We start from the raw sequence: 21,851 nt of genomic DNA on the forward strand, positions 1-21,851 counted from the left end.
CCCTCTGTCTTTTTCCATCCATGAAACAAAGAGGGGCAAAAAAGAAGGATATTTGTTTGCTATTTGTGGTTTTTCCAGGCAGGGACTTCTTAAACAGAAATAAATCCAAATGGGTTCACTTCCAGATGGATTTATAATATTTCCACTTCAGAACTGATTTGCCCCAAATTACGGGTGGTCCTTGACTTACAAAAGTTCATTTAGCGACCGTCCAAAGTTAGAGCAGCACTGAAGAAACTGACTTAGGATCATTTTTCACACTTACGACCTTTTTTATCATTACTATTTTATTTTATTATTTTTACTTTATTGTTTTATTTTATTTTTTAAAGTTTATTAAACTTCAATGCTGCCCATCTCACAGCAACTCTGGGAGGCTGATAATACAGGTGGTCCTCAACCTACAACAGTTCGTTTGGCGGCCGCTCAAAGTTACGACGGCATTGAAAAAAAGCAATTTACGGCCGTTTTTCACACAACCTTTGCAGCATCCCCCTCCCACGGTCATGTGATCAAAATTCAGACACTCGGCCACTGACTCATACTTATGACGGCTGCTGTGTCCCAGGAGGATCATGCGATCCTCTTTTGAGATCTTCCCACCTGCAAAGTCAACGGGGGGGGGAGCTGGATTCACTTAACGACCGTGTGACTAATTGAGCCCTTGCAGTGATTCACTTAACAACTGAGGCGAGGAAGGTCGTAAAATGGGGCCAAACTCGCTGAACAAATGTTTCATTTAACAGCAGAAAATATTGGGCGACTGCCGGTACACAATTATCTTGGTTTTCAGCTTTTCTCTTCCCTTTTTTAAAATTGTTATTGTTTTTTAACCCTTTGGTTTTTTTTACTTTTTACTCTACAGGTGGTCCTCGGCTTACGACCACAACGGAGCCCAACATGTCTGTTTTTAAGTGAGACATTTGTTGAGTGAGTGTTGCCCCATTTTATGACCTTTCTTGTCACTGTTATTAAGTGAATCACCACAGCTGATAAGTTAATAACACGGTCGTTAAATGAATCCGGCTTCCCCCACTGACTTTGCTCGCCAGGAGGTCACAAAAGGGGACCACATGACCCCCGAGACATGGCAACTGCCATAAGTATGAGTCAGTGGCCAAGCGTCTGAATTTTGATCACGTGACCATGGGGAGGGGATGCTGCAAAGGTTGTAAGTGTGAAAAACGGCTGTAAATTGCTTTTTTTCAATGCCGTTGTAACTTTGAGCGGCTGCTAAATGATCTGTCATAAGTTGAGGACCACCTGTATTATCAGCCTCCCAGAGTTGCTGTGAGACGGGCAGCACAGAAATTTAATAAACTTTAAAAAAAGAATTAAAAAAATAAAGTAAAAATAAAATAAAATAGTAATAATAAAATAAAATAGCAATAATAAAATAAAAAATAAAATAAAAAATAATAAAATAATATAATAAAAGAGTCATAATAAAATAAAATAGTAATAAGTAAAATAAAAAAAAATAGTCATAAAATGTCTAGTTTAATGAAGAGAAGGACGAGGGGGGACATGATAGCAGCCTTCCAGTATCTCAGGGGCTGCCCCAAAGAAGAGGGAGTCAAGCTCTTCTCCAAAGCGTCTGAAGGCAAGACAAGAAGCAACGGATGGAAACCAATCAAGGAGAGAAGCAACCTAGAACTAAGGAGAAACTTCCTGACAGTGAGAACAATCAACCAGTGGAACAACCTGCCTCCAGAAGCAGTGAATGCTCCAACACTGGAAGTTTTTAAGAAGAGACTGGATGGCCATTTGTCTGAAATGGTATAGGGTTTCCTGCCTGAGCAGGGGGTTGGACTAGATGACCTCCCAGGTCCCTTCCAAAGTTGTTGTTGTTGTTGTTATAATAAAATAAAGTAAAATAAAATAATAATAAAATAACATAGTCATAATAAAATAAAATAGCAATGTAAAATAAAATCAAATAAAAAATAAAATAAAAAATAATACAATAAAATAGTCATAATAAAACAAAATAGTCATAAGTAAAATAAAATAAAAAATAAAACAATAGTCATAATAAAGTAAAATAAAATAATAATAAAATAAAATAGTCATAATAAAATCAAATAAAAAATAAAATAAAATAGTCATAATAAATAAAATAAAGTAAAATAAAATAGTCATAATAAAATAAAATAAAAAATAAAATAAAATAATACAATACAATACAATAGTAATAATAAAACAAAATAGTCATAATAAGCAAAATAAAATAAAAATAAATAAAATACAATAAAAATAGTAATAATAAATAAAATAATAAGATATAATAAGATAAAATAAAATAAAACAATTTGATTTCGGATTCAAGGATCAGCCTTTGTGTCTTGTCCAGAATTGACCTTTGTGCTCTGATGTTTGCAAACCAAACCTCACCCTTTCTTAGTAAGTGCACGAGAAATCAAGGCAGACTTCTCTTCTTATAAAACCCACCAGCCTCTCTCCTTTCCCTGCATTGGGCAAAAGAGAAAAGCATCACACTCATTAATTAAGAGCAGCTTTAATCTCAGGGACCCCCGAGTGCCAGCTGAACACTCACAGAAGCCCCGTTATTGCTACGAAAGTGCCCAGTGCTGGCTGGGGCATCGCACGGCTGGGGAAACCAAGTCACACCTTATTTGAAGGCAGACAGCTCCTAAGCCGGAAACCCAGAGCGGAAAACCTTTTTTGAAATCCAGATTTTCCGGTGCAGAGTTTCCATAATTAAGCCACTCTCTGAATAAAGAGGCAGGAAGGGATGGGCAGGGCAGGGCAGGGTGGGGAAGGACGGGAAATGAGAGCAGACAGGAGGACAGCCCAAAGGGAGGACAGAAGCAGAATAACAGAGCGAGAAGGGACCTTGGAGGTCTTCTAGTCCAACCCCCTGCTGGAACAGGAGAACCGTTTACCATGCCGAAGAAAGGATTGAGAAGGGACTGGAAGACATGCAGAAGAATGAGGTGGCTGGACGGAGACCCTGAAGCAGGAGGCGTGAGCTTCAATGGACTCCAGAAGATGGTAGAGGACAGGAAGGCCTGGAGGAACGTGGTCCATGGGGTCGCGATGGGTCGAACACGACTTCGCAACTAACAACAAGTCCAGTCACCACCCTAGCCTTGCGGTGTTCAATTCACAACTCAATTCACAACTCAAGGGACGGAGGAAGCACACGCAAGCGTACAACTCTGAGTGTCCTTCTCTGGCTAGCTTTGCTCCTTCCTCCCCTGACCTTGGGGCAGCCTTCTCCCACACTTCTACAAATGAAAAGTCAAGGTATTTGACTTGCCACCGTGATGTCAAGGGGCAAATGCAAACTTATTTTGTATTTTCAGCCTGAGAGATCAAAGTGTCCTGCCGCAGGAGAAAAAGTTAGGTTGATTTAAACCACATGGTGCACCCAAGACCCTCTTCCTCACCCGTAGCCCTGGAGGGGACCCCACGGTTTTGAATGTGAGGACTCTCGGTCATGAATATTTATTTTCGTAGCTATTTTTCCACATCCAAAGGGCTCGTTTCTACACACACACACACACATACACACACACACTCTTCCCAACCTCTCTAAGAAACTGACTGGGCAGCCGATAAGATTTTGCAACAAGGCTGCAGAAGGAGAGGGTGAAACTTTTATGGAGCAGGCAGGGTTCCTTGGTCAAAGCTTGGAGAGCCCTTGAGACTTATATTTATTATTTTATTATTTATGAGACTTATATACAGCTTTAAGTGCAAGCACTCTCTAAGCGGTGTACACCAGTAAGCAATGTATATATATATATATTTACATTGCCCCCAACAATCTGGGTCCTCATTTGACCTACCCCGGAAGGATGGAAGGCTGAGTCAACCTTGAGCCGGTGAGATTTGAACTGCTGACCTGCTGAACACAGTCAGCTAAAGTGGCCTGCAGTACTGCACTCTAACTGCTGCGCCACCTCGGCTCATATATATATATATATATATATATATATGCCACTTCACAGGGCTTTACAGCTCTAAGTGGTTTATAGAGTCAGCCTGTGGCCCCCAACAATCTGGGTCTTCCTTTTACCGACCTCAGAAGGACGGAAGGCTGAGTCAACCTTGAGCTGGTCAGAATCGAACTCCTGGCCGTGGACAGAGTCAGCCTGCAATCCTGCATTCTCACTGCTGCGCCACCACAGCTCATCTATCATCTATGATGATAGATAGATAGATAGATAGACAAATAGATAGATAGGTAGATGATAGATAGATAGATAGGTGAATAGATAGACGATAGATAGAAGATACAGTAGATGATAGATGGATAGATAGATACATAGATAGAAGATAAATGAATAGATATAGATGAATAGATGGATGGATGGATGGATGGATGGAGATAGATAGATAGATAGATAGATAGATAGATAGATAGATAGATAGATAGATAGATAGTCACAGAGTGAGAGATGATAGATGATAGCACTAGCAATAGCCCTTAGACTTATATACCGCTTCATAGTGCTTTTAAAGTCCTCTCTAAGCACTTTACAGAGTCCGCATATTTGCCCCCAACAAACTAGGTCCTCCTTTTACCGACCTCAGAAGGACAGAAGGCTGAACAAACTTGGATCAAACTGCCGGCAGTGGGCAGAGTCAGCCTGCAATGCTGCATTCTCACCGATGCACCACCAGGGCTCTTTGCAGGCTTTCATTTGAGCAGAGGGTGTAGAAATGTGTGTGTGGGGGAGAGGGTTTGAACCCCCTGGAATGATTGAGGCTGGAACCAGCTGTCTTATATACTTGAACAGAGATGGGGAGCTGATGAGACTTAAAAGGACAGATGCTTCATCGCTTCACTAGGTCACAACCTCAGTGGGATGATCTGTCACATTACTCACTGGGACTGAAGATGTTACCTAGCTGGGTAACAAAAGGTCTGTAAGGAAACAGCCAAGCTCAGAGAGCACCAAGGACCCCACAGTCCTCCTCCTCCTCCTCCATCACCACCTCTTCCTCCTCCTCCCCTTCTTCTTCTCCTCCCCTTCTTCTTCTCCTCCTCCTCCTCTTCCTCCTCCTCCTCCTTCTCTTCCTCCTCCTCCTCCTCCTTTTCCTCCTCCTCCCCTTCTCCTCCTCTTCCCCCTCCTCCCTTCTTCCTCCTCTTCCTCTTCCTCCTCCCCTTCTTTTCCTCCTCCTCCTCCCTTTCTCCTTGTCCTTCTCCTCCTCCTCTTCCTCCTCTCCCCTTCTTCCTCCTTCTCCTCCTCCTCCCCTTCTTCTTCCTCCTCCTCCTCTTCTCCTATTCCTCTTCCTCCTCCTCCCCTTCTTCCTCCTTCTCCTCCTCCTTCTCCTCCTCCTCCTCTTCCTCCTCCTCCCCTTCTTCCTCCTTCTCCTCCTCCTCCCCTTCTTCCTCCTCCTCCTCCTCCTCCTCCTCTCCACAAACCCCACTCCCTTCCCACACTGATGATGTTACCTAGTTGGGTCATGAAACGGCTGCAAGAAAGCAACCAAGCCCAGAGGGAACCAAGGACCCCACAGTCCTCCTCCTCCTCCTCCTCCTCCCCCTTGCAAACCCTTCTTGCACTGATGATGTTACCTAGTTGGGTGATGAAACATCTGCAAGAAACCCACGGGGTCCAGGGAGCAGCGAGGACCCCACAATCCAACCCTGGGCTACCCATACCCTCTCCTATGGATGGACGGTCACTGGGCAGTCCTGGAGGAAGAGCGGTCTTCTCCTTGGAGCCTCCTGCCTGGGGGGGGGGGGGAATCCCGGCCAGCCTGCCTGAGCTGCGTCAGCTGATTAGAAGGGGCTTCATGTTTTCATCCTCCTGTTTATTTTACCATTCCGTTCCTGGGTGCCGCCTGGCACGTTCTACTCTCTCAACCATAGGAGTGGCGGAGGGTGAGGAGGGCCAGGTTGTTTCTGGGGTGATTAAGGTCAAGAGGCCCACGTTAAGGTTTCTTTCCCTTTTATTCCTTCTCACTTGGTGCCGTTGTGGAGATGAACTGCTAGCAGCCCCTCCTGTGGTTTCATTGCATTGCTTGTGTGGAATGCGAAAGGGAGAATGGGAGAGAGAGAGAAAGGGGAGGGAAGGGGGGGGGAAAGAGAGAGAGAAAGAAAGAGAGAAAGAAAAAAAGTGCAAGGAGGAGAGAGAAAGCAAGAAAGAGAGAAAGAAGAGAAAAAAAGAGAAAGAAAGAAGAAAGAAAGAAAAAAGAGGAAAAGAAAAGAGTGCAAGGAGGAGAGAGAGAGAGAAAGAAGAGAGAAAGAAAATATGAAAGAAGAAAGAAAGAAGAGAGGAGAGAAAAAGAAAGAGAGTGCAAGAAGGAGAGAGAGAGAAAGAAAGTGCAAGGAGAAGAAAGAAAGAGAAAGAAAAAGAGAAAGAAAAAAGAAAGAATGCAAGGAGAGAGAAAAAGAAAAAGAAAAAAAGAAAGAAGAGAAAGTAACAAAGAAGAATGAAGAGAGAGAAAAAGAAAATGCAAGGTGGAGAGAAAGAGAGAGAGAGAAAGAAAGAAAGAAAGAAAGAAAGAAAGAAAGAAAGAAAGAAAGAAAGAGAAAGAGGAAGGAGGGAGGGAGGGAGGAAGAAAGGGAGAGAAAGAAAAAAGAGAAAGAAAGAGAAAGAAAGAAGAAAAAAGAAAGGAGAGGAAAAGAAAGAAAAGAAAGTGCAAGGAGGAGAGAGAGAGAAAGAAAAGAGAGAAAGAAAGAAAGTATGAAAGAAGAAAGAAAGAAGAGAGGAGAGAAAAAGAAAGAAAGTGCAAGGAGGAGAGAGAAAGAAAGAGTGCAAGGAGGAGAAAGAAAGAGAAGGAAAAAAGAATGCAAGGAGAGAGAAAAAGAAAAAGAGAAAAAAGAAAGAGAAAGAGAAGAGAAAGTAAGTAAGAAAGAAGAAGAGAGAGAAAAAGAAAGTGCAAGGCGGAGAGAAAGAGAGAGAGAGAGAAAGAAAGAAGAGAAAGTAAGAAAGAAAGAACGAAGAAAGAAAAAGAAAGTGCAAGGCAGAGAGAGAAAGAAAGAAAGAAAGAAAGAAAGAAAGAAAGAAAGAAAGAAAGAAAGAAAGAAAGAAAGAGAAAGGAGGGACGGAGTGAGGAAGAAAGGGAGAGGAAGAAAGAGAAAGGGAGAGAGAAAGGGAGAGAGAGAGAAAGAAAGAAAGAAAGAAAGAAAGAAAGAAAGAAAGAAAGAAAGAAAGAAAGAAAGAAAGAAAGAACGAACGAACTGCATTTCTTGCACAGATCCACTTCGGCTGGGTTTCTGGCATTGTGATCTAACTGCTTCCCTACTAAATGGAGCATGCGTTGAAATGGCAGGAGCCAACCCCCCCACCCCCACCCCCTGTAAACAAACCTAGAGAAGGGGAAAAAATCCAGTTTTGAGGACCCCCCCCCAACTGCCAAAGGGGCTTGATGTCCAGGGGTGTCTCTGGGGCCAACCTTTTTGAAGGATAACTTGCGTCGTTTCATAAAGCAGATTTTAACCCTCTTTCTGGATCTATCTTGAGTTCCTCCTGGACGGAGACGGAGGTACCTCGCAACAAAGAAGGCCCTGCCTGCCCCCCCCCCAGTTCACCCCTGCTGAACTCCATCTTTTCCCAGTGAGATTGCACCCCTAAGATCTTCTCAGAGGCCAGAGTCCTCCCAGGTTGCTTCCCAACTGGTAGAGCACTCCCAAAACCACTGGACTTAGGACAGGGTGCCTGTTAAGCATTCCTGCATTGGAAACAGCTGGAGGCTGGCAGGGATTCAGCTGGAGATGTTTCCCCCAGGATAGAGATTTGAACAGTTTGGGAAGTCCGAGGCCAAAAGCGGAGGACCCTTCCCCACCCCAGAAGGAAAAGGAGCCAAACCCGGAATTCCAGCCCCTTTCCGCGACTGGGGCTCCTTTCCTTTCCTGTCGCGGAATTGCAACTGTTGGAGGGCAGCCCAGGTAGGGCAGGAAACGGGGGGGAGGCACGTTCCTGGAGACGCCGAGCTGCTGAAGGGAGCAGCCCCAGAAACCCCCTCCCACTTTCTCCATTCCCAGGAACATTCCCGACACCTGGCATTATCTAGGTTGGAAGTTCACCTGAACGTTCTTCAGATGTTGTGTTCCTCTTGCTTTCTTCTCTCACCCTCCTTTCTCGGCCTTAGCTCTGTCTGAATGCATTCACGGTGCCTTTTTATGACATCCTTACGACGTAGCCCACCCACCCACATCCCTGTAAGGCCAAAGAGGTCAAGTGTCCAAGGACTCTAGGGCGTCTCCAGGAAGCCTTCAACCAAGCCTCCCCATCTCCAGGAGTAGCCCCTCCAATCTGGAGGCCAACAACCCATCAGACCCCCCTCCCCACGGCCCAGAAAGCCAAGAGGTGAGGGGGTCGTGTGTAGCCACCCACCCCTCTGAAACCCCCTCCCATTGGTTCCTTTCTCCTTCCTTTGTCAGGCAAGGGGGACCCCTGGGGGACCCCCAGAAGAGCTGATCCAGGGCTACTTTCTGCAGCCCTTCTTGGTCAAGAAAGTTGTCCCCAGGTCCAAATTGGAAGATGCCAGCTGGGGCAAGAGAGCAGACCCAGGCCGTCAGAAGCCCCCTCCTCACACCCGGGTGAAGCTTCCCCTCTTACCTTGATCCTCTTCTCCTCCGTAGCTGCTCAACTTCCAGTTTTCTTCCTCTCTCTCTCTCTCTCTCTCTCTCTCTCTCTCTTTCTCTCTCGGCTCTTCCTCCAGATTGTCTCTCCTCCCACCCTTTATCCCGGCCCAGCCCAGCTCTTGGCTGCCTTTCAAGTCCCAACCCAGCTGCAGATGTGCAGAAGGGGGGGGGCTCTCCTGCCATCCGCTCCTCCTGGGGGGGGGGGCTGTAACTGAAACTCTCGCCTAGTCGGGCCAGGAGCAGCCATGCCTACCTTCCCCATCTCTAAGCGCTCCCCTGCCACCCTCCAGATACAGGGAGGTCCCCCAACACCCCCACCCCAGATTCCTGTGCAGGAATGTGCAAGATGCAGACGGCAACGTGTGGTGGGGGGAGGCCTGGAGAGGCACCCAGAGGAGGCTGTGCTAAAGCAATCAGAATGGAGCTGGAAGGGACGTTGGAGGTCATCTAGTCCAACCTCCTGCTCAAGCAAAAGGCCCTATATCGTTTCAGACAAATGGCTGTCTGGTCTCTTTTTAAAAATCTCCAGTAATGGAGCACCCACGACTTCTGGAGGCAGGTTGTTCCACTGGTTAATTGTTCTATTCTATTCCATTCCATTCCATATTGTCTATTCATATTCTGTTCTATTATTCTAAATTCTATTCTATTCTATTCTATTCTATTCTATTCTATTCTATTCTATTCTATTCTGTTCTATAATATCCATATTCTATTCTGTTCTGTTCTGTTCTGTTCTGTTCTATTCCATTCCATTCCATTCCATGTTTTCTATTCATATTCTGTTCTATTATTCTAAATTCTATTCTATTCTATTCTATTCTATCCATGTTCTATTCTATTCTATTCTAAATTCTATTCTATTCTATTCTATTCTATTCTATTCTATTCTATTCTATTCCATTCCATTCCATTCCTTCCTATTTGCACCATTGTCCGGCAAGCCCCAAATGCCATCGACCTGGGCCTAGGCTCCCTCTCCTGTACAGACCCCGGTCAGTCCGGGGGTTTCATTTATTTTGGCTTCTGCCCCAGGACTAATTTCGTGAAAGCCTTGCACAAGCAGCCTCCACCCTACCCTGCCCTGCCCGGGAAGGGCCGGCTGGCTTCCTGCCTCATAATAGCATGGATGTTTTTACCAGAGCTAGAATAAATAACTTGAAGTGGACCCGGGCATTGTTAACGTCGCCGGAGGGTGGGAGGTGTGGTCCTCTTTGGCCCTCTCAGACTTCCTCTGGCTCACCAGGGTCCCCGCCAGCTTTGCCCAGTCCCGATGGAGGGGTTTTTTTTTCCACGCTTCTTTCTTAATTCTAGAAGCAGCCTGGAACTCAGGAGAAGCTTCCTGACAGACAATTAATCAGGGGAACAGAAGTCGTGGGCGCTCCATCCCTGGAGGTTTCTAAGAAGAGACTGGACAGCCATTTGTCTGGAAGGGCGTAGGGTCTCCTGCTTGGACAGAGGGCTGGACTAGATGACCTCCGAGGTCCCTTCCGACTCTGCTATTCTATGATTCTCTTTCCCTGCCTGAGCAGGGGGTTGGACTAGATGACCTCTGAGATCCCGACTCTGCTATTCTATGATTCTCTAAGGGTTTCCCTGCCTGAGCAAGGGGTTGGACTAGAAGACCTCTGAAGTCCCTTCCAACTCTGCTATTCTATGATTCTCTAAGGGTTTCCCTGCCTGAGCAGAGGGTTGGACTAGATGACCTCCGAGGTCCCTTCCGACTCTGCTATTCTATGATTCTCTAAGGGTTTCCTGCCTGAGCAGGGGGTTGGACTAGATGACCTCCGAGGTCCCTTCCGACTCTGCTATTCTATGATTCTCTAAGGGTTTCCCTGCCTGAGCAGAGGGTTGGACTAGATGACCTCCGAGGTCCCTTCCGACTCTGCTATTCTATGGTTCTCTAAGGGTTTCCCTCCCTGAGCAGAGAGTTGGACTAGATGACCTCCGAGGTCCCTTCTGACTCTGCTATTCTATGATTCTCTAAGGGTTTCCTGCCTGAGCAGGGGGTTGGACTAGAAGACCTCCAAGGTCCCTTCCAGCTCTGCTATTCTGTATCAAGACTAAGGGAGACAGGATAGCAGTCTCCGAACATCTGAGGGGCTGCCCCAAAGAAGAATTGGGGGTCCACCTCTTCTCCAAAGCACCAGGAGGCAGGACAAAAAGCAACAACGGGTGGAAACTCATCAAGGAGAGAAGCAACCTGGAACTAAGGAGAAACTTCTTGACAGTCAGAACAATTAACCAGTGGAACAACCTGCCTCCAGAAGCAGTAAACGCTCCAACACTGGAAGTTTTTAAGAAGAGCCTGGACAGCCATTTGTCCGAAATGGTGTAGGGTTTCCTGCCTGAGCAGGGGGTTGGACTAGATGACCTCCAAGGTCCCTTCCAACTTTACTATTATTATTACCTCCAAGGTCCCCTCATTTTGTGATTCTGTTGTTCTGAATCTACCTATCCCTCCCCTCTCTATTTGGGGACTTCATTCTTGGCTGTCTGTTCGTTAGTCTCCCCTAAAAATATATAGTTTTTTTTTTCCCAGGATGAATTTAAGGGCCCTCCTGAATCAGATCCTGGCGGTGCCCCCCTCCCAGACACCCCCCCCAAAGAACTTTGCAAACAAGAGAAATGGGCAACAGGCGTTCTCACCTGCAGGGTCGCCCCCGGGGAGGTGGACGTGGGAGGGCTGCTGCATTTGCACATGGAACTCTTCCCGCTTCCTTCCCCCCCAAGGTTGTCTGGAGCATCTGGCCAGGCTTCCAGGCGAGTCTTCTTTCCAGCCAGAGTTTCCTCTTCCTCTCTCTAGACCCAACAGTTGGCCCCGGGACTTGGCCAGCCTGCCAGGGGTGTGTGTGGGGGGGGGAAATCCAGCCTGATCCAGCCCACGGAATTGGGGGGGGGGGCGGGGGGGAGAGAATGACATTCTAGGGAGTTGAAGAAAATGCAGGCAGTTGCTTCCTGAGGCTGGCCCTGTTTTCTTCCATGGCACACTGGGAGTGGAAAGAGGGAGGGAGGGAGGGAGGGAGGAATCAGGAGGGAGAGAGGAAGGAAGGAATAGCAACAAAGGGAGAGAAAGGGGGAGAGAGGGATGGAAAGGGAGGAAGGGAGGGAAGGAGGGAGGGAGGAAAAGGAGAAGGGAAGTTCCTTCCCTTCCCTTTCCCTTCCCCCTTCCTTTCCTTCCCCTTCCCCCTCCTTTCCCTTCCCTTCCCCCTTCCCCTTCCTTCCCTTCCCTTCCCTTCCCCTTCCCCCTCCCTTCCCTTTCTTTCCCCCTTCCTTTCCTTCCCTTCCTTCTCTTTCCTTCCCTTCCCTTCCTTTCCCACTTCCCACTTCCCCTTTCTTCCCTTTCCTTCCCTTCCCCTTCCCTTTCCTTCCCCCTTCCGTCCCTTCCCCTTCCCACTTCCACTTCCCCCTTACTTCCCTTCTCTTTCCTTCCCTTCCTTTCCTTCCCTTTCCTTTCCCCTTCCCCTTCCTTTCCTTCCCCTTCCTTCCCTTCCCTTCCTACTTCCCACTTCCCACTTCCCCCCTTTCCTTCCCTTTCCTTCCCTCTGTTTTGTCCCAAACAATAATTCTGCAAAGTGAAAACGAAGTGAAATTGCATATGTCCTTTCCATAGAGCAGGACTCAAAACTTCCTGTTTTTCCATCCTCCCTACTTTGCCCTCCTCTTTTTAAAAGGGGGGAGGGGGAGAATCAAGACCCCCCCCATACACACACACACATACACCCTAACAAGGTACAGGTGCTCTCAATTCACCAGGAGTCTTTGGCGCCTGGAAAATCTCATCCCGGACCTTCCATTAGCCTGACAGCCCTGCATGGGGGGGGGGGAACATGATGGGGGGGGGAGAGATCAGATTTCCACACATTTGGGCTGCCAGAGGCACATTTGGGGAACGGGCCAGGTGCTCTGCCTTTAGCTGCACAAAACTTTGCTTCTTTCTTCCAAATAGACCAGAGAAAAAAAAGGGGGGGGAGTTAGAAATTTAGTTCAGGGGTGTCCAGCCTTGGCAACTTTACGATCTGGGGACTTCCACTCCCAGAATTCAATCAATCAAAATAGAGCTGGAAGGGACCTTGGAGGTCTTCTAGTCCAACCCCCTGCTCAAGCAGGAGACCTTATACAGTTTGAGTCAGCTGGCTGTCCAGGCTCTTCTTAAAAACGTCCAATGTGGGAGCATTCACCGCTTCTGGAGGCAGGCTGTTCCACCGGTTAATTGTTCTCACTGTCGGGAAGTTTCTCCTTAGTTCCAGGTTGCTTCTCTCCTTGATGAGTTTCCATCCGTTGCTTCTTGTCCTGCCTTCGGGCGCTTTGGAGACTAGCCTGACTCCCTCTTCTTTGGGGCAGCCCCTGAGATATTGGAACATTGCTGTCATGTCCCCCCCTAGTCCTACTTGTCTCTAGATTGCCCGTTCCCAACTCCTGCAGCCGTTCTTTGTATGTTTTTGTCTCCAGACCTTTAATCATCTTAGTTGCTCTTATAATAATAATAGTAAAGTTGGAAGGGACCTTGGAGGTCATCTGGTCCAACCCCCTGCTCAGGCAGGAAACCCTATACCATTTCAGACAAATGGCCATCCAATCTCTTCTTAAAAACTTCCAGTGTTGGAGCATTCACCACTTCTGGAGGCAGGTGGTTCCACTGGTTAATTGTTCTCAATGTCAGGAAGTTTCTCCTTAGTTCTAGGTTGCTTCTCTCCTTGATGAGTTTCCATCCGTTGCTTCTTGTCCTGCCTTCAGGCGCTTTGGAGAAGAGCTTGACTCCCTCTTCTTTGGGGCAGCCCCTGAGATACTGGAAGACTGCTATCATGTCCCCCCTTGTCCTTCTCTTCATTAAACTAGGTATCCCCAATTCCAGCGACTGTTTCTTATATGTTTTAGCCTCCAGTCCCCTAATCATCTTTATTGCTCTTCTCTGTACTCTGTAGTTATTTACTGTAGTTTCGATTCTAGCATATAAATATTTAGTTTCAATTCTAGCATATAGTTATTTAGTTTCAGTTCTGGCATATAGATATTTAGTTTCAATTCTGGCATATAGATATTTAGTTTCAATTCTGGCATATAGATATTTAGTTTGAATTCTGGCATATATATTTTTAAGGGAGTTAGGAAATCACATTGTGGTACGATAGTTTTACTTAAGATGGAAAGAAAGAGTGTGATGGGATATGTAAAACTACAATATACTGTAAATTCCTCATTTCAAGTCTGAAACTCCTCCAAACAAGCATTGTAGCTATATGTGTCCTTGCTCAAAAAAGAAAAACCCCTGATTTTTAGGGCTGACCAGACCAAGGGCAGTTTGAATATATGAAGCCATAAGAAGACCAAATCAGTACGTTTCTGTCCATGAAACCAAACAGGGCCACCATTTTTATCAATGAAAAGAAGGACTAGGGGTGACATGATAGCAATATTCCAATATTTGAGGGGCTGCCCCATAGAAGAGGATGGGATCAACTTATTTTCCAAAGCACCTGAAGGCAGGACAAGAAGCAACGGATGGAAACCCATCAAGGAGAGAAGCAACCTGGAATTAAGGAGAAAATTCCTAATTAAATCAGTGGAATAGCTTTGCCTCCAGAAGTTGTAGATCAGGGGGTCTTCAAACTTGGCCCTTTTATGACTTGTGGACTTCAACTCCCAGAATTCCTCAGCCAGGCACGTGTGCCTGGCTGAGGAATTCTGGGAGTTGAAGTCCACAAGTCATAAAAGGGCCAAGTTTGAAGACCCCTGTTGTAGATTCTCCAATAGGGAAGGTTTTAAAGAGATTGGACAGCCATTTTTCTGAAATGGAATAGGGTCTGCTGATTCATCTGGGGGTTGGACTAGAAGACCTCCAAGGTCCCTTCCAACGCATTTATTCTGTTATTTATTTATTCATCTGCAGGGCGGTTGGCTTTTTTATTGTTTCCCCCCCCCAAACTGCCAACTTTCAAACTGCAACCTACTTTTCCTCTCTGTGAACGCTCTGCATTTCCTGCTCCCCCCCCCCAGAGGGCCTGATGTCCTGTTTTTATAGCTGAATGTCCCCGTAGTTTGAATTCAGAACGGAGATTTTCCTCCAGCTTGTAAAGATCCAGCACTCAAGAATGACTGAATCCTGGATCAAATGTGCTTTTTCTGGCCTTTCCTATTCTGGCGTACTGAACACACTTTGGGTGTGTGGGGGGGTGTCCCAGTGTTAGTACCCCTCCCAGAGAGGCTGACACAGACTGTTGTTGGTCCTACCCAGTGGTTCTCCACCTGGGGGTCGGGACCCCATTTGGGGTCGAACGACCATTTCACGGGGGTCGCCAAACAACGCAGTCCGCCATTTCCCCCCCCCCTTTTCCTTAGCTGTGCTGCTCCCTTTTATTCTATTGGCTTTTAAAAGCCAATAGAATAGACTCTCTTGAATAGGGTCTAATTCTATTGGCTTTCCAAAGCCCATAGGAATTGTCCAGGCTGTCTCTGCCCTGCTGAGCCCGCCAAAAGTCCCATTCTGCAAACGGTGCTGCACCAGTTGAGTAGTCCTCGACTTACGACCGGTTGAGTAGTCCTCGACTTATGACCAGTTGGGGGTCGCGGCATTAAAAAGGTTGAGAACCACTGGTCCTACCAATCCGATGATATTGCAGCGAGCATCAGAATAAAAACAGAGGTTGAAGGAAAAGTCTTCGTCATGGTTCAGTCCAAGCCGGGAGTAAACAACATGGCAATTGCTTTAGAAAGAAGGTTGCAGTTGATTGAAGAGGAGAGCCAGACAGAAAGATGGCTCTGAAAAAAAAGAGAGTGAGCACATGTAGGGAGTGGGTTTTTATACCCTCTGGAGCTTTGTTGTTTCCTTCTTAAGAATAGCTGTTCCTCCTTCCCTCTTAGGCCTATTTGCCTGTGAGCGCCCAGCTTTTGATGTTACTGGGTGGACACGTTCACACCCCCATCCCCCCCCATACCACCTCTAGTATCAGCCCAGTCTTCTTAAAAACCTCCAGTGATGGACCACTCCCAACTTCTGGGTCCTCCCTGCAGAATTACTATCCCTAAAAGTACTTGTGAAGTGAGAAGGGGTAGAAAAACAGGCCCAGAGTGTTTGTCCTCCGAAGCTGGACCATGGATGGGGTCAATGGGATTCCCCTTCCATTAAGAAGGAGAATCAGCAGCAGGCAAAAAAGCTAACACAATCCTTGGTGGTATAAACAGAGGCATAGCATCAAAACCACGTGAAGGATTAGTGCTGCTTTATAAAGCCTCACTTAGACCACATCTGGAGTCCTGCATCCAGTTTTGGTCACAAAAGAAAAGATGTTGAGGCTGTGGAAAAAGTGCAGAGAAGAGCAGCTAGGGTGATCAAAGGCCTGGAGACTAAAACATAGGAGGAACGGCCACAGGGATTGGGCATGGCTAGTTTAATGAAAAGAAGGGCGAGGGGTGACGTGATAGCAGGGTTTCGCTATTTGAGGGGCTGCCACAAACAAGAGGAGAGGGTCCACCTCTTCTCCAAAAGCCCCTGAAGGCAGGAGAAGAAACAACGGATGGAAACTCATCAAGGAGAGAAGCAAGCTGGAACGAAGGAGGAACTTCCTGACAGTGAGGACAATTAATAAACTGCAACTTGCCTCCTAGAAGTCATGGGCGCTCCATCACTAGAGGTTTTGAAAAAGAGACTGGACAGCCACTTGTCTGGAATGGACTCTAGGGTCTCCTGCTTGAGCAGCGGGTTGGACTAGATGACCTCCGAGGCCCCTCCCGGCTCTCTTATTCTGCTATCTGAAATGGCAGCAAGGGTCTCCTGCTTGCGCAGGGGGTTGGACTGGATGACCTCCGAGGCCCCTTCCGGCTCTCTTATTCTGCTATGTGAAATGGCAGAGGGTCTCCTGCTTGCGCAGGGGGTTGGACTAGATGACTTCTGAGGCCCCTTCCAAATCTGTTATTCTGCTATCTAAAATGGCAGAGAGTCTCCCGCTTGCGCAGGGGGTTGGAGTAGATGATCTCCGAGACCCCTTCCAAATCTGTTATTCTGCTATCTAAAATGGCAGAGGGTCTCCTGCTTGAGCAGGGGGTTGGACTAGATGACCTCCGAGGCCTCTTCCGGCTCTCTTATTGTGCTATCTGAAATGGCAGCAGGTCTCCTATTTGAGCAGGTGGTTGGACTAGATGACCTCCGAGGCCCCTTCCAGCTCTCTTATTCTGTTATCTGAAATGGCAGAGGGTCTCCTGCTTGAGCAGGTGGTTGGACTAGATGACCTCCGAGGCCTCTACCGGCTCTCTTATTCTGCTACCTGAAATGGCAGAGGGTCTCCTGCTTGCGCAGGGGGTTGGACTAGATGACCTCCGAGGCCTCTTCTGGCTCTCTTATTCTGCTTTCTGAAATGGCAGTGGGTCTCCTGCTTGCGCAGGGGGTTGGACTAGATGACCTGTGAGGCCCCTTCCAAATCTGTTATTCTGCTATCTAAAATGGCAGAGGGTCTCCTGCTTGAGCAGTGGGTTGGACTAGATGACCTCCGAGGCCCCTTCCGGCTCTCTTATTGTGCTATCTGAAATGGCAGCGGGTCTCCTGCTTGCGCAGGGGGTTGGACTAGATGACCTCCAAGCCCCCTTCCGGCTCTCTTATTCTGCTATCTGAAATGGCAGCGGGTCTCCTGCTTGCGCAGGGGGTTGGACTAGATGACCTGCGAGGCCCCTTCCAAATCTGTTATTCTGCTATCTAAAATGGCAGAGGGTCTCCTGCTTGTGCAGGGGGTTGGACTAGATGACCTCCGAGGCCCGGCTCTCTTCTGATTAGGAGAAGGGCAGCTGCGGTCCCGCTGACCTCCTAGATTCCTCTCCTGTTTGTTGGGGCCTCTCTTCCCGCCCCCCCCCAGCAGATAAATATTGTCTCTGGCAGCTGGAGGCCTCTGGAGCCTCTTAGAAGAGCCCCCCCCATGGCAGCCGGGGGGGGGCAGGGGGGGTCTGGCAATAGCCGCAGGGGGGCGAGGCTCCCCCCTCCCTCCCTCCCCCCCCGACCCCCAGGCGCCACCCGGGCAGCCCCCCCCCCCGTCCGTCTCGCCCCGCAAGGGGGGCCCGGAGAGGCTCCTGGCCATCCAGGGATGCCTGGCATTCCGCAGACGCCCGACGCGCCTTATCGGGGAGGAATGCGAGGGCGCCCGCGAGCGGGGCCGGGCCGGGCTGCCCTTCGGGGCGGCGGTTTCTCCGCGGCGGCTGCAGGGAGGCCGGCTGGCGGCGTGGAGCGCGGCGCTTCTGGGCCGAGGGGGGCCTGGGCCGGGGGCTCCCCGCGGGACTGCAGTCCAGCAGCTTCGGAACCTCTGGGGGAGCGGGGGGGGGGCAGCAGCTGGCCTAAGCCCCGAATGAGGGCTATTTGCTTGGTCCCGGCTTGGCAGCTTGTTTGTTTTTCCCTTCCTTCCTTCCTTCCTTCCTTCCTTCCTTTTCCTTCCTTCTTTCCTCCCTCCTTCCATTTCTCTCTTCCTTCCGTATCCTTCCTGCCTTTCTTTTCTTGCTTTTTTTCTTTCTTTTCTTTCTTTCTCTCTCTCCTGTCCCCTTCTCCCCTTCCTTCCTTCCTCCCTCCCTCCCTCTATTTCTCTCTTCCCTCCGTATCCTTCTTTCCTTCCTTCCTTTAGATTTTTTTATTTATTTTAAACTAAAATGCATATTGCATATTTCTAAAAAATAGAAAGAGTCCAGAGAAGAATAGCAAAGATGATTAGGGGGCTGGAGGCTAAAACGTACAAGAAACGGTTGCTGGAATTGGATATGTCTAGTTTAACGAAGAGAAGGACGAGGGGGGACAGGATAGCAGTGTTCCAGTATCTCAGGGGCTGCCCCAAAGAAGAGGGAGTCAAGCTATTCTCCAAAGCATCTGAAGAAGCAATGGATGGAAACTCATCAAGGAGAGAAGCAACCTAGAACTAAGGAGAAACTTCCTGACAGTGAGAACAATTCACCAGTGGAACTACCTGCCTCCAGAAGCAGTGAATGCTCCAACACTGGAAGTTTTTAAGAAGAGACTGGTCAGCCATTTGTCTGAAATGGTATAGGGTTTCCTGCCTGAGCAGGGGGTTGGACTAGATGACCTCCAAGGTCCCTTCTAACTCTATTATTATTATTATTATTATTATTATTATTATTATTATTATTATTATTATTATTGAGGAACATCGCACAGTCAGCCAGATGTTCAGACTGGATTTGGCATTTTGTCTACCTATCGAGTCCTTACCCAGGACCTGGAATAGGCAGATGTGGATGTTTGATGGTATTACAGGTATCGTCGCAGGATGGAAGCAGTTCCTAGTAAGGCTGCCTTTTGCAATTGACTAATGGCGAATTTGTCAATGCCAATGATGGTGTTCAAATGGTGCTTCAATTGTTTTGATTATGATGATGATTGTTATTATTATTAATCATGATCATATATCAAAACACAGCACAGTGAGAGTCATAAGATAACTAAATGAAAAGGGGAAGTGTGCCGGGCTGCATGTTTTTCACTTTCAGCCACAAACACAAGTCGGTGCCCGTCAGCGCCCACGAGCACGCTTGACCCCCGCTGGCCCGCATCCCAGCACATCCCAAAAGATGCACCCATCAGGGGAAAAAAAAAAATCAAAGCCAAGAATCGAAAGCGATCTTCGGATCCCCCCCACTTGTTTGTAGCTTGCAGCCGCTCGCGGATTCGTTTCCTTGAGCGGAAGCTGGGCAGATGGTCGGACTTGCACATGGCCAAGAAGGCACGCAGCCTTTCCTGGGTCAGCTGCTGATCTCAGCAAGATCCCCAGGCGAGAACAGCCAAGTCAGCCTCCGTGTATGTGCTGAGAAGACGCCAGGCAGGAAAGGGGCTGTGGGGGAAGGACATGGAGAAGTTCCTCCAGCTGGACCCACAGAGAAAACTTGGTTGCTGCAGCTGAGCTACTCTGGGGGCCTGCTGGAGGACCCCCCCCCACCCAGGAACCCCCTCTCTCTTGGCAGTGCCTCCTTCTCCTTGCAGTGTTTCTCAACCTTGACCATTTTAAGGCATGTGGACTTCAACTCCCAGAATTCCACAGCCAGCAATGCTGGCTGTGGAATTCTGGGAGTTGAAGTCCACATGCCTTAAAATGGTCAAGGTTGAGAAACACTGTGGATCTAACTACTGTCATTTAATATTTGGACCCGGGACGATAGTCTGCTTGCTAAAGTGTTGAACTTTTGTTAGGGGTAGCCCCACTACCGTACCTACCCCTACCCTTATCCTAACCCTATCCCCTAACCCAGGGGTTCTCAACCTGTGGGTCGGGACCCCATTTGGGGTCGAACGACCATTTCACGGGGGTCGCCAAACAACGCAGTCCGCCATTTTTTCCCCCTTTTCCTTAGCTGTGCTACTCCCTTTTATTCTATTGGCTTTTGAAAGCCAATAGAATAGACTCTCTTGAATAGAGTCTAATTCTATTGGCTTTCAAAAGCCAATAGGAATTGTCCAGGCTGTCTCTGCCCTGCTGAGCCCGCCAAAAGTCCCAGTCTGCAAACGGTGCTGCACCAGTGGAGTAGTCCTCGACTTACGACCGGTTGAGTAGTCCTCGACTTACGACCGGTTGGGGGTCGCGGCATTAAAAAGGTTGAGAACCACTGGCCTAACCCCATCCAATATCCATGCCCAACTTTATCCCTTCCCTACCCTTATAAAACTCAATAAAACATTTATATAAAAAAAAAAGTCAGGAAAGGTGTGAAAGAGCTGTGTGAAGAAAGAGGGGGAAAGCTTCAGTGCATTCTAAGGATTATAACTGGGGGGGGGGGAGTTTGCCCTATAAAATTGAAGGTGTTGGAGAACCACCGTCCCAATTAGGAGGAGGATTCAAACTGAAGAGGGCAAAGAAGGGGAGGGGGTCAACTTATTCTCCAAAGCAACAGAAGGCAGGACAAGAAACAACGGATGGAAACTGATCAAGGAGAGAAGCAACCTGGAATTAAGGAGAAACTTCCTGACAGTTGGAACAATTAATCAGTAGAACAGTTGCCCTCCAGAAGTTGTGGGTCTTCCAACACTAGAGTTTTTGAAGAAGATATTGGAGAACCATTTGCCTGAAATGGCAGGTAGAGGGTCGCCTGCTTGAGCAGGGGCTTGCACTAGAAGACCTCCAAGGTGCCCCCAGCTCTGTTCTGATTGATTGGTTGTTTGATTGATTGATTGATTGAAGGCAGGACCAGAAGCAACGGATGGAAACTAATCCAAGGAGAGAAGCAACCTGGAATTAAGGAGAAACTTCCTAACAGTGAGGACAATTAACCAGTGGAACAGCTTGCCACCAGAAATCATGAGTGCTCCATTACTGGAGGTTTTTTAAGAAGAGACTGGACAGCCACCTGTCTGAAATGGCAGACGGTCTCTTGCTTGAGCAGGGGGTTAGACTAGAAGACCTCCAAGGTCCCTTCCAATTCTATTTCATTGAAATAGGGAACGTGGGATGAAAGCCCACGCTGGAAAAACCCAAAAGATAGATCACCTTTGCGCCTTCTCTGACCAGCTAGCAGGAGACACACTTCTGCTCATCCCGATTTGGAGGGAGGCTCTGAAAAATCCCAAACCTGTTGGCAATGAAAAGAAAAACTAGAGGTGATATGGCAGCACTTTCCTAATATTTGAGGGGCTGCCTCAAAGAAGAGGGGGGGTGGTTCACCTATTTTCCAAAGCACCTGATGGCAGGACAAGAAGCAACGGATGGAAACCGACCAAAGAGAGAAGCAACCTGGGATCAAGGAGGAACTTCCTAATCGGGTTTTCTCCCACGTAAAATTAGAAGTGTCTTGGCGATGTTTCGACGAAGTCCCATTCGTCATCTTCAGGCTGGTGTCTTCAGCTTCGTGCTTCGAGGAGCTTCAATGGAACTTCGTCAAAACGTCGCCAAGACACTTCCAATTTTATGCAGGAAAAAACCCGGAAAACCAAAGGCCTACATATATATCTATATCTATATCTATATCTATCTATCTATCTATCTATTTGTTTTCTGAGGTTTTCGCGGGTGTTTCTATGTAGGTCTTTGGTTATTCGGGTTTTCTCCCGCGTCAAATTGGAAGTGTCTAGGCGATGTTTCGACGAAGTCTCCTTCGTCATCTTCAGGCTGGTGTTTTCGGCTTCTTTGCTCCTAGAAGCACGAAGCCGAAAACACCAGCCTGAAGATGACGAATGAGACTTCGTCGAAACGTCGCCAAGACACTTCCAATTTTACGTGGGAGAAAACCTGAACAACCAAAGACCTACCTACATACATACATACGTATATATATAGGGTTTCCTGCCTGAGCAGGGGGTTGGACTAGATGA

General features: G+C 47.7%; 1 protein-coding gene across 5 annotated transcripts in view; it reads right to left on the reverse strand.

Annotated features, from left to right (window-relative positions):
• The window catches only part of HSPA12B (heat shock protein family A (Hsp70) member 12B), a 35,155-nt gene extending 26,513 nt beyond the window's left edge, over positions 1-8,642 (reverse strand). For 2 of the 5 annotated variants that reach the window (XM_039333898.1, XM_039333897.1), the window contains exon 1: positions 8,544-8,641. The gene's annotated coding sequence lies outside the window, so the exon portion shown is untranslated. Of the gene's footprint in view, positions 1-8,008; positions 8,060-8,543 lie in introns of those variants that run through there. The other 3 variants (XM_039333900.1, XM_039333902.1, XM_039333899.1) reach the window with 3 other exon arrangements.
• Between the last annotated feature and the right edge of the window lie 13,209 nt (positions 8,643-21,851).

The sequence above is a fragment of the Crotalus tigris genome, unplaced genomic scaffold (assembly GCF_016545835.1).
Source record: "Crotalus tigris isolate CLP2741 ecotype Arizona unplaced genomic scaffold, ASM1654583v1 scf7180000024513.1755786, whole genome shotgun sequence".
Taxonomy (NCBI): Eukaryota; Metazoa; Chordata; class Lepidosauria; order Squamata; family Viperidae; genus Crotalus; species Crotalus tigris.